This window comes from Humulus lupulus, chromosome 6, assembly GCF_963169125.1.
Source record: "Humulus lupulus chromosome 6, drHumLupu1.1, whole genome shotgun sequence".
Classification (NCBI taxonomy): domain Eukaryota; kingdom Viridiplantae; phylum Streptophyta; class Magnoliopsida; order Rosales; family Cannabaceae; genus Humulus; species Humulus lupulus.
In genome coordinates this window covers 89,414,920-89,425,398 of record NC_084798.1, presented here as the reverse complement: position 1 = coordinate 89,425,398, position 10,479 = coordinate 89,414,920, and positions in this window count along the sequence as shown.

Genomic DNA, 10,479 nt, shown 5'->3' with positions numbered 1-10,479 from the left:
TTGGATTACACTCTTGAATATGTAGCGATGCCCTAAGTAACACGATAGTTACCCTTGATGAGAATATTTATTGGCTAGATCTTAGTGTGGGGACTCAGTTCTCTTTTACAGATTAGCAATTATGTTGGAGGGCGCGTTACGCATGAATTGTTGGAAATTGTCGAGCGTTGGTCTCGAATTATTTGGTGATATAATATATCTGCTTGCTCTGGGATTTTCTGAGTGCAGGGATATAATTGTTGATAAGATATAGTTGTGATATAATATATCTGCTTGCTCTGGGATTTTTCTGAGTGCAGGGATATAATTGTTGATAAGATATAGTTGTGATATAATATATCTGCTTGTTCTGGGATTTTTCTGAGTGCAGGATTTTTATCTAGTTACGAATTAATTTATCATTGGTTATCAGGCATGACCATAAGTTTGCCAGGACGCTTTAGCGTTCTTGAAATTGATTGTTTAGGGTCCGGATGGGTCCGGAACCCTAATTCTCTACATGGTTTGTTTGAAAGTTGATCTTACTAAGCGTTTTCGCTTACCTAGTTGTTTCATGTTGTAGGTAAGAGCAAGGGCAAGGCAGAGCAGTGAGCGCTGGAGTCTTCCTTGCAAATGTACATGTGGACCGACCTTTTGGGAAGCCTTTTTATTTTTGGAAATGTTGTGTAATTTTCCTAAACTAGGCCCACTCTAATCTTTGTAAAACATGTTTGTAACTAAATGTTAAGTATGGCCATACGACTTTTTAAAAAGTTTTTTTTTCTATGGGTTTTTGAGACATTTTGTTAAATGAAAACATTTATATTTCCGCATTATCGAGTCTTGAAAATCCGGGTCGTTACAGTTGGTATCAGAGCTCGAGTTGAGCCGGTTCTGTAGACAACCCACATGTACATTTCGCAAAGATAGACCGGCACTCACTGTAAGTACTGTTTCTTCCTTTAGTGTGTTGTTTTCTTTTTATTCACCTCAATTCTATAAATTGTAGGTTATGGTCGTATACCTGAGATAGGTGACCCTGTGATTGAAAAACTAGCCATGATCCCTTCGCCTAGAATCAATTTTCTGTAGACCCTTTAACGATGAGAATTCCTTGCCACTTTGAGTACGAATGACGACATTGGTGTGCCATTTGGCAATGTACGCAGTACATGACAGAAGTCTTCAGTAGAGCCAGAGGAGGATCCCGAGCAGTCTGACGAGGATACCGACATAGAGCTGGATATGATGATGAATAACTTAGATTAGGTTATGCTATGAGGGTCTTGTTGATACATTTTGTAAAGACCTTGCAAAACTACTAGGTTGTAGGACTTTGGTGTAGTTGTAGCTGAGAACCTGCCAGTGGAGGAAGTGGCTAATGAAGAACTCGGCGACGGGGAAATTTCTTATGAGGAGCTGATGGACCAGACTGAGGAAGATCTCGAGGAGGATCCAGATGGAGGTCCTGATATGGCCGCTGACAGCGACACCGACTAGGTGTTAGGCGCTGCACAGGTGTTAGAAACCCACCTAGTTTTGAATATGTACCTACCTTGTATATGATTAAGGAAATTGTAACTGGTCTAGCAGGGTTATAAGTCCATTTTTTTTTGGGCTAATTTTGTAAATCCCTTAGACTTGCCAACCCAAACTTCAAACGTTGTTGTATATGGTATAGGTTATGAAATGAAGTTGCTAACTTTTGTTAAAAAGTGTTGATTGCTTGTTGTGCTTGATATGTTTGGTGTGCTTAATTAGGTTGATTAACTATCTGTGTCAATATTAACTTCTCGTCCTTAAGCGCTTAAGAGCTTTTGATTGAAATCAAAAAATTGGTAAGGACAAGAGCTCAAAGAGGAAGGGGTGTTGCTGGCCGAGGCCAGGCCACACCTGTTGATAGAGCTCAGAACGCGCCTGCCGCTAGAGCTCCAAACCAAACTGATAGAGTTCGCGAGATAGCCGAGCGGATGAACAATCTGCAAAGGCTAGTGGAGACGCAGGGAGCTCAAATAGAAAGAGGGCAAAAGAGACAGGAGGACGCTGATGCCCTCCAAGCTGAAAGATTTAACACCCTTCTGGGAGGACTCCCCATGCCACCCAATAATGCTCAGAACAACGAAGTACCACCTGCAAACAATGAAGAACAAAACCTTGGCCCCCAGGTTATCATTGAGCAACCTGTACAGCCAGTAGAAGCGCCAAGAGCTGCCCGAGCAAAACCTATATCAGAAAGGTTCGGCAACCAAAATCCACCTATATTCGAGGGGAGCAGTGACCCTTCAATGGCAGAGGAATGGATTAGTATCTTGGAAAGAATCTTCGACTTCATTGGAACTACTGAGAGAGAGAAGGTAGTCTGCGCGACCTATATGCTGAGAAAAGATGCCCGCATCTGGTGGGACACAGCCAAGAAAGGGCATAACGTTGCCGAGATGGAATGGCTAGAGTTCTTTACCTTGTTCAATGGCAAGTACTTTAGTAAGGCGGTGATTGAGCACAAAGTGAATGAGTTCACTAATCTGAAGCAGGGAACATCGAGCGTGCAGGACTACGTTCGAAAATTTGACCAGCTGTCTAGGTTTGCGAAGAACCAGGTGAGCACTGAAGAGAATAAGACCTGGAGTTTTATGAAGGGCCTACGCAGAGACATTGCTAGGTGTGTAGACACTGGTAGAACTGGCCCAGAGACGTATGCTGAAGCTGTGGAACGGGCTCTTCGCCAAGAGTCTTGGGCCGTGTCTGACAAGCCAGATCCACAGAAGAATGAAGACAGGAGGTACACTCCCAACAACCCCGGACAGTTTCAGGCCAATCAGAATGGCCCAAGGGGAAGGTTCAACCCGAGGTTCGGCCAGAACTCGGAGCGAACAAACAATCCAAGAGGCACAAGACCGATTTTTGGGGGAAATAACAAAAGAAAAGGGGGACCTCCCAATCAGGCAATGGCTAGTCACAAAAAACAGCCGAGACGTGAGTTTGAACAATGGCCACTGTGCAACAAGTGTAACCGCCGCCATCGGGGCGAGTGCGGGTTCTGTTTTAACTGTGGAAAGCCAGGGCACTTTGCTAAGGATTGTCGAATGCCAGCCAAGGGCAATGGAAATGACCAACATAAACAAATTGGAGCTCCGCCTCGAGTTTATGCGCTTACACAAAGCGACAAAGGAGCTGGCCCATCTGATATGGTGTCAGGTCAGATTTCTATCGCCCAAACCTCAGCATATGAATTAATGGATACTGGTGCATCACATTCTTTTGTATCTGCATCCTTTGTGGAAAAATTAAATAGAAGTCCTGAGCCTATGCCTGTTATTGGTGGGGTATCCTTGCCTTCGGGTGAGGATATGCTGGTGCGGACATGGGTTAGAGCCGTACCAGTTTGGGTTGAAAATCGTGAGCTAATGGTGGATCTGTTAGTCTTGGACCTACATGAATATGATGTCATATTTGGGATGGATTGGTTAACCAAATATGGAGCAGTTATCAATTGCAAGCGCAGAAAAGTGGTCTTCACCCCAGCAGGAGAAGAACCATTCGAGTTCAAGGGCACGTCAAGAGAAAAGAAGTGTCCCATGATTTCTGCGATAAAGGAGAGAAAAATGTTGAATGACGGGTGCATCGGTTTTCTGGCAAACATAGTGGATAAGGATAAAGAAACGAGTCAACAACCATCGGATGTACCGGTTGTGTGCAAGTTTTCTGATGTATTTCCTAAAGGTCTCCCAGGGATTCCACCAGACCGAGAGATTGTGTTTGAGATAGAGTTGATTCCGGGAACTGCGCCGATCTCAAAGACTCCTTACAGAATGGCACCAGCTGAACTCAAGGAGTTGCAGTCACAACTGCAAGAGTTACTGGACAAGAAGTTCATAAGGCCAAGCCATTCTCCATGGGGAGCCCCGATCTTATTCGTTAAGAAGAAAGACGGTACGATGAGAATGTGCATTGACTATCGGGAGTTGAACAAAGTGACGATCAAGAACCGATATCCATTACCGAGGATCGACGATCTTTTCGATCAACTACAAGGAGCGTCAGTATTTTCCAAAATAGACCTGTGATCAGGCTATCATCAGCTCAAGGTTAAGGAGACGGATATACCAAAAACGGCCTTCAGAACGCGCTACGGTCACTACGAGTTCTTAGTGATGTCCTTTGGACTAACCAATGCGCCTGCTGCATTCATGGATCTCATGAACCGAGTATTTCGTGAGTATTTGGATAAGTTTGTCGTCATGTTCATTGATGATATTCTGATATACTCGAAAATCCAGGAAGAGCATGCAACACATCTGGAACTGGTCCTCCAGTGTCTGCGAGACGAAAAGCTTTACGCTAAGTTTTCGAAGTGCAAATTCTGGCTAGAGAAAGTAAGTTTTCTGGGGCACATAGTGTCGGGAAACGGAATTTCAGTAGATCCCGCCAAAATAGAAGTTGTTAAGTAGTGGAAACCTCCGAAAAATGCGCATGAGGTTAGAAGTTTTCTTGGGTTAGCGGGATACTACCGGCGATTTGTGGAAGGATTTTCCAAAATAGCCGCACCAATGACTGCCCTTACCCGCAAAAACATCAAATATGAATGGACTGACAAGTGTGATGAGAGTTTTCAGGAGCTGAAAACAAGATTGACGACTGCCCCAGTGCTGACAATCCCCAATGGCATAGAGGGATATACTATTTATAGCGACGCCTCAGGCCGAGGGTTGGGAGCAGTGCTGATGCAGCACGGAAAAGTAATTTCTTATGCTTCTCGACAGCTAAAGAATTACGAGAAGAACTACCCCACTCATGACCTGGAGCTTGCAGCAGTGGTTTTCGCTCTAAAAATATGGAGGCACTACCTATACGGGATACACTGCGACATCTACACTGATCACAAAAGCCTGAAGTATTTCTTCACTCAGAAGGAATTGAATATGAGACAGCGTCGATGGTTGGAACTATTTAACGACTATGACTGCGACATTCTGTACCACCCGGGAAAAGCAAACAAGGTGGCAGATGCATTGAGTCGACAACCAGGTGCTTATGTGATGACAGTGAAGGAAATTTCGCCGCAGTTACAAGCCGACCTTGCTACCTTGGATTTAGAGATAGTAGTTGGTCAACTGGCTAATCTTTCAATCGAGCCTACCATTATGGAAGCTATAAGAGGCGGGCAGTTAGTCGATCCTTGGGTTCAAGGATTGATGCACGAAGTGAGGAACGAGGGGCGACCAGGATTCCATATCTCCGAGGATGGAGTATTGGGGTTCAAGGGAAGAATATGTGTTCCTGAGGATGACGAGATCAAGAAGCAGATCTTTTTCGAAGGACATAATGCTCCTTATGCCATGCATCTGGGTACCATAAAAATGTACCAAGACTTGAAGAAGTACTTTTGGTGGCCTGGGATGAAAAAGGAGACGGCAGAATATGTGGCACACTGCTTGACTTGTCAGCAGACAAAGGCTGAGCATCAACGACCAGCCGGATTGTTACAACTCTTAGAAATTCCGGAATGGAAGTGGGAGATGGTCACTATGGACTTTGTCACAGGTCTACCAACCACTCCCAAGGGGCACGATGCCATTTGGGTTATCGTGGATAGGCTGACTAAGTCCGCTCATTTCTTGCCGATCAAGGTAACTTATGGCGCACATAAGTTAGCAGATATTTACATTGCAGAAATAATGAGACTACATGGTGTACCCAACTCCATCGTTTCAGATCGCGACGAAAGTTTTACCTCGACATTCTGGAATAGAATCCAAACAAGGTTGGGTACTAAACTGAAGTTTAGCACGTCTTTCCACCCGCAAACAGACGGTCAAAGCGAACGAACAATTCAGACCCTAGAAGATATGCTAAGAGACTGCGTGCTCGACTTTCAAGGGTCATGGAATGAGAAGCTTCCACTAATAGAGTTCGCTTACAATAATAGCTATCATGATTCCATCAAGATGGCTCCGTATGAGGCGTTGTATGGAAGGAAATGTCGATCACCGATTCATTGGCACGAGACCGGTGAAAGAAAGTTTCTCGGATCGGATGAGGTTGATCAGATTACAGAGGACATTCGACGGATAAGGCAACGCTTGCAAACTTCGGTTGATCGACAACGCAAATATGCTGATAGACGTAGGAGACCCCTGGTGTTTGAGGTTGGCGATAATGTGCTGCTGAAGGTAGCTCCGCTACGAGGGGCTATGCGATTCGGAAAGAAAGGAAAGCTTAGCCCAAGGTTCGTTGGACCTTTCGAAATCATAGAGAGGGTCAGGGAAGTAGCTTATCGTTTAGCTCTTCCGCCCGCCCTGTCTAAGGTGCATGACGTGTTTCATGTATCCTTATTGAGAAAATACATGCGTGATCCCTCGCATGTAATCAGCTATGAGCAGCTGAGCGTGGATCCTCAACTCGTCTATGAGGAAAAACCGGTTATGATACTAGACCGAAAGGAAAAAGTGTTGAGGAACAAGACGGTGCCATTGGTAAAGGAGCAGTGGTGTAACCATGGCATTGAAGAGGCAACCTGGGAAATAGAAGTAAAGATGAGGGAGCTGTATCCTCATTTGTTTTAAGTTTCGAGGACGAAACCTTTATAAATTGTAGGTATTGTAACGTCCTGCATTTTCGGGTACCTTTAAACGACTCGGGTCGGGATTTTTCCCCCGGGTTAAGAATATTATTTTAAATAATATTATATTTTGTTTGTAAGTATTCCATGAGTTATTTCTAGCCAAAATATGAATTTTGTGATTTTAAAAGTCAAGATAAGACTTTCGGTCCTGGACCGACACAAAAACCCTGATCGGGTAAAAATCTCGGAAAATAAAATGAAAAATCATGGAAATTATATTTTGGGCATAAAATACATTCATAAAAGTTAAAGTTTGGTCAAAAATAATAAACCTAAAAGAAAATGGAAATTTTAAGGCATTTTGTGGTAAATGCCTAATTTTGCCGAAATGGGGAATTTTATTCCATGAATGGACCTTAGGTTAAATTTTATTTTGTGGTTAATTAAATTAAATATGAGAGACATTTAATTTAATTAATTAATAGTAAGTTTGGTGATTAAAACTTAATGAGAGTGAAAAAGGTGTAAGAAGTCAAGTGGGCAAGTGGGTAGAAAATCACTCAAGTGTTTTGTGATATTTTGAAGAGTTGTGTGAGCCATTCTAACCCCCAAATCCGACCACTCTCCCTCCCTCATTCACTCTCATCTGATTTTTGAAGACTCTCTCAAGTGTTCTCTCCATTTTCAACCCCAAGAACACCAAAGAAACTTGGAAGCTAAGTCTTGGTCTAGGAAGGGTTTTCCCTAAGGTAAAGTTTCATTAATCTAGATTTTTGTCAAGTTTTAATCATAGAGTTTCAAATAGCTAATTACCAATGTTGTTGGGGGAAGTTGGTTAGGGATTTTGAAAGGTTTTGGAGGAGCCAAAGCTAATAGGAAGGTCCAAACCTTAAGCAAGAACACCAAAGAGGTAAAAAGTTTACTTTTGATGATTTTGTTGTAGGGTTTTTAGTTTTAAGCATTATTTTGTATATCTAATGCTTAGAGTTTCTTGTTGATGATGTAATAAGGTTATGTTAGTTGTTTAATAATTTTTATGATGCATGAGTATTGATTTTTGAAAATGGGAACCAAAACCCCCAAGGGTTTTGTAGGATACCCTAAAACAAAACATGTTTTGAGCTGTGACTTCCAAGGGGTCAAGCAGCCACTGTATATTGTTTTTGTAAAATTAAATTTTACTGTGATGTTGTTGAGATTGAGTACATAAAATTGAGCTTTTGAAACACAAAAAAATGTTTAGAAATGACTAAGTTATGCTATTTCAAAGTTTAGGTAAAAAAACTGTTTTTTCGTATTCTTATTTTCGGAACCAAGTTTGGACCGCCACTGTATAGGGCAAATGAACCCAGTTTTTTCTAAAATTTTGTGGACATATTACTGGCATAACCTATTATTACACTGTAAAATTTGGTAAGAAAATATTGAACGGTTTGAAAGTTATTAACTGTCAAAGTTTGGAAAAAATAAGGACTTGAAAATAAGGTCATTTTTACCTCATTGTTGGAAAATGATTTCACCAATCAAAAATGCTCATTTTGACCTAAGATTTTACAATAGCCTAAATGGCATAACAAAAATGGAATTGGGAAATTTTGGTAACAATTGGGTAAGTAAATTTCAAGTTATGAACTAACGAAGTATGTAGTTAAAAATGTGAAAAATAGGTTTTTCACACTTAGTGTAAAAATGAGATTTTGGAACATAAGGTAAAAAGTAAAATTTTGCTTATTTCAAGATATAAAATGGTAAGTCTTGAAATCATATTTTCACTAAAATTTACCCTTTGAGTTTAAATGAATTATTTTTATTAAAGAGTTTTTATTCTTTCTAAAAATAAGAGATTTAATTTATTAATAGTTAATAAATTAAAAGAGGGTTTAAAACCCTATATTTTGAGAAAATAATTAAATAAATTATTTTCCTAGTAAGTAAAATTGATTAATTGCTTTTGGAAAATTAATTAGTCAAGATGAGAAATTTATAACGGTTTTCCTAATTAAGACAAATTAGGCAATTTTCTTAAAACGGTTTTTAGATATTAAAACCTTAAGAAAAATAAAAGGAAAATTTAAAGAGTTTATTTTCTTTAAAAATAATTAAGGAATTTATTTGTATTTTCTGGATATAATACCGGCTAAAGTCTTACATATTTTAACCGACTAGTCGAAAGTGCGGGTTAATAGTGATACCTTGAAAGAATAAGATTTTTAGCGGGTTGTGGGGAAATACCATTGTGATACCCGAGCCTAGGTATCGAGACCTTAGGATAGGTCTCCCCGAGACTTAGGGTTTAGTCTCGAATATTTTGTATAACTTTCCTTAATAAGTTTAAAACCAAATAAGGATTGTAAATCCTTACAAATGACTTTTATTAAAATGACCAAACTGCCCAAAATAATAATAATGAATTATGAGTGCCATAATTAATCCGAGTATACTGTATGGATAACTACAGTATTGGCTAAGCGTAACTGGACTGAACGTTGGAGGGTGAAAACTTGCTGAGCGCTAAGGACTCCAAGTAAGTCAACTTATATTGTATGGCTGCAACATGAAATGATTATTGTCTTGTATGTTAGTATAGGGATACATGCATATACATAGGCTGTCATAGAAAGTTGCTTAGAGACGTTAGTCTAGTGAGTGCTGATTTAGAAAATATGAACGGTAGAAGTCCGTCATATCCTAGACGGTTGATCCCCGTCACACTGCTTGATTTTATTTATGTCCGGTTCATTACCGAGACGAGTGGCCATGAGATGAGGATAAGCTGGTTAAACCTAGGGGCGCCAAGATAAATGGGACCTAGGGGCCCTCATGCTTACTTAATCATTGGACGGTTAGAATCCGAGCAAGTGCTCTGATAAGTTATTCCCGGATAGCAGCCGTGAATATTGGCCATTCCGTGAGAGTGCCTAGAGATACTAGGGGTTGCCAAGATAGAGTGAGGTTGAACACCCTAGGGGCAGCTGCTCACCAGCACCACTGATTAACATAGAAGTCTCCATAAAACCGTGTAAATTGGATTACACTCTTGAATATGTAGCGATGCCCTAAGTAACACGATAGTTACCCTTGATGAGAATATTTATTGGCTAGATCTTAGTGTGGGGACTCAGTTCTCTTTTACAGATTAGCAATTATGTTGGAGGGCGCGTTACGCATGAATTGTTGGAAATTGTCGAGCGTTGGTCTCGAATTATTTGGTGATATAATATATCTGCTTGCTCTGGGATTTTCTGAGTGCAGGGATATAATTGTTGATAAGATATAGTTGTGATATAATATATCTGCTTGCTCTGGGATTTTTCTGAGTGCAGGGATATAATTGTTGATAATATATAGTTGTGATATAATATATCTGCTTGTTCTGGGATTTTTCTGAGTGCAGGATTTTTATCTAGTTACGAATTAATTTATCATTGGTTATCAGGCATGACCATAAGTTTGCCAGGACGCTTTAGCGTTCTTGAAATTGATTGTTTAGGGTCCGGATGGGTCCGGAACCCTAATTCTCTACATGGTTTGTTTGAAAGTTGATCTTACTAAGCGTTTTCGCTTACCTAGTTGTTTCATGTTGTAGGTAAGAGCAAGGGCAAGGCAGAGCAGTGAGCGCTGGAGTCTTCCTTGCAAATGTACATGTGGACCGACCTTTTGGGAAGCCTTTTTATTTTTGGAAATGTTGTGTAATTTTCCTAAACTAGGCTCACTCTAATCTTTGTAAAACATGTTTGTAACTAAATGTTAAGTATGGCCATACGACTTTTTAAAAAGTTTTTTTTTCTATGGGTTTTTGAGACATTTTGTTAAATGAAAACATTTATATTTCCGCATTATCGAGTCTTGAAAATCCGGGTCGTTACAAGATGTAGTGTGCTGATATTGTCACACTTAATGAACGAGACCTGAGATATACGGAGACGAAGTTCACTAAA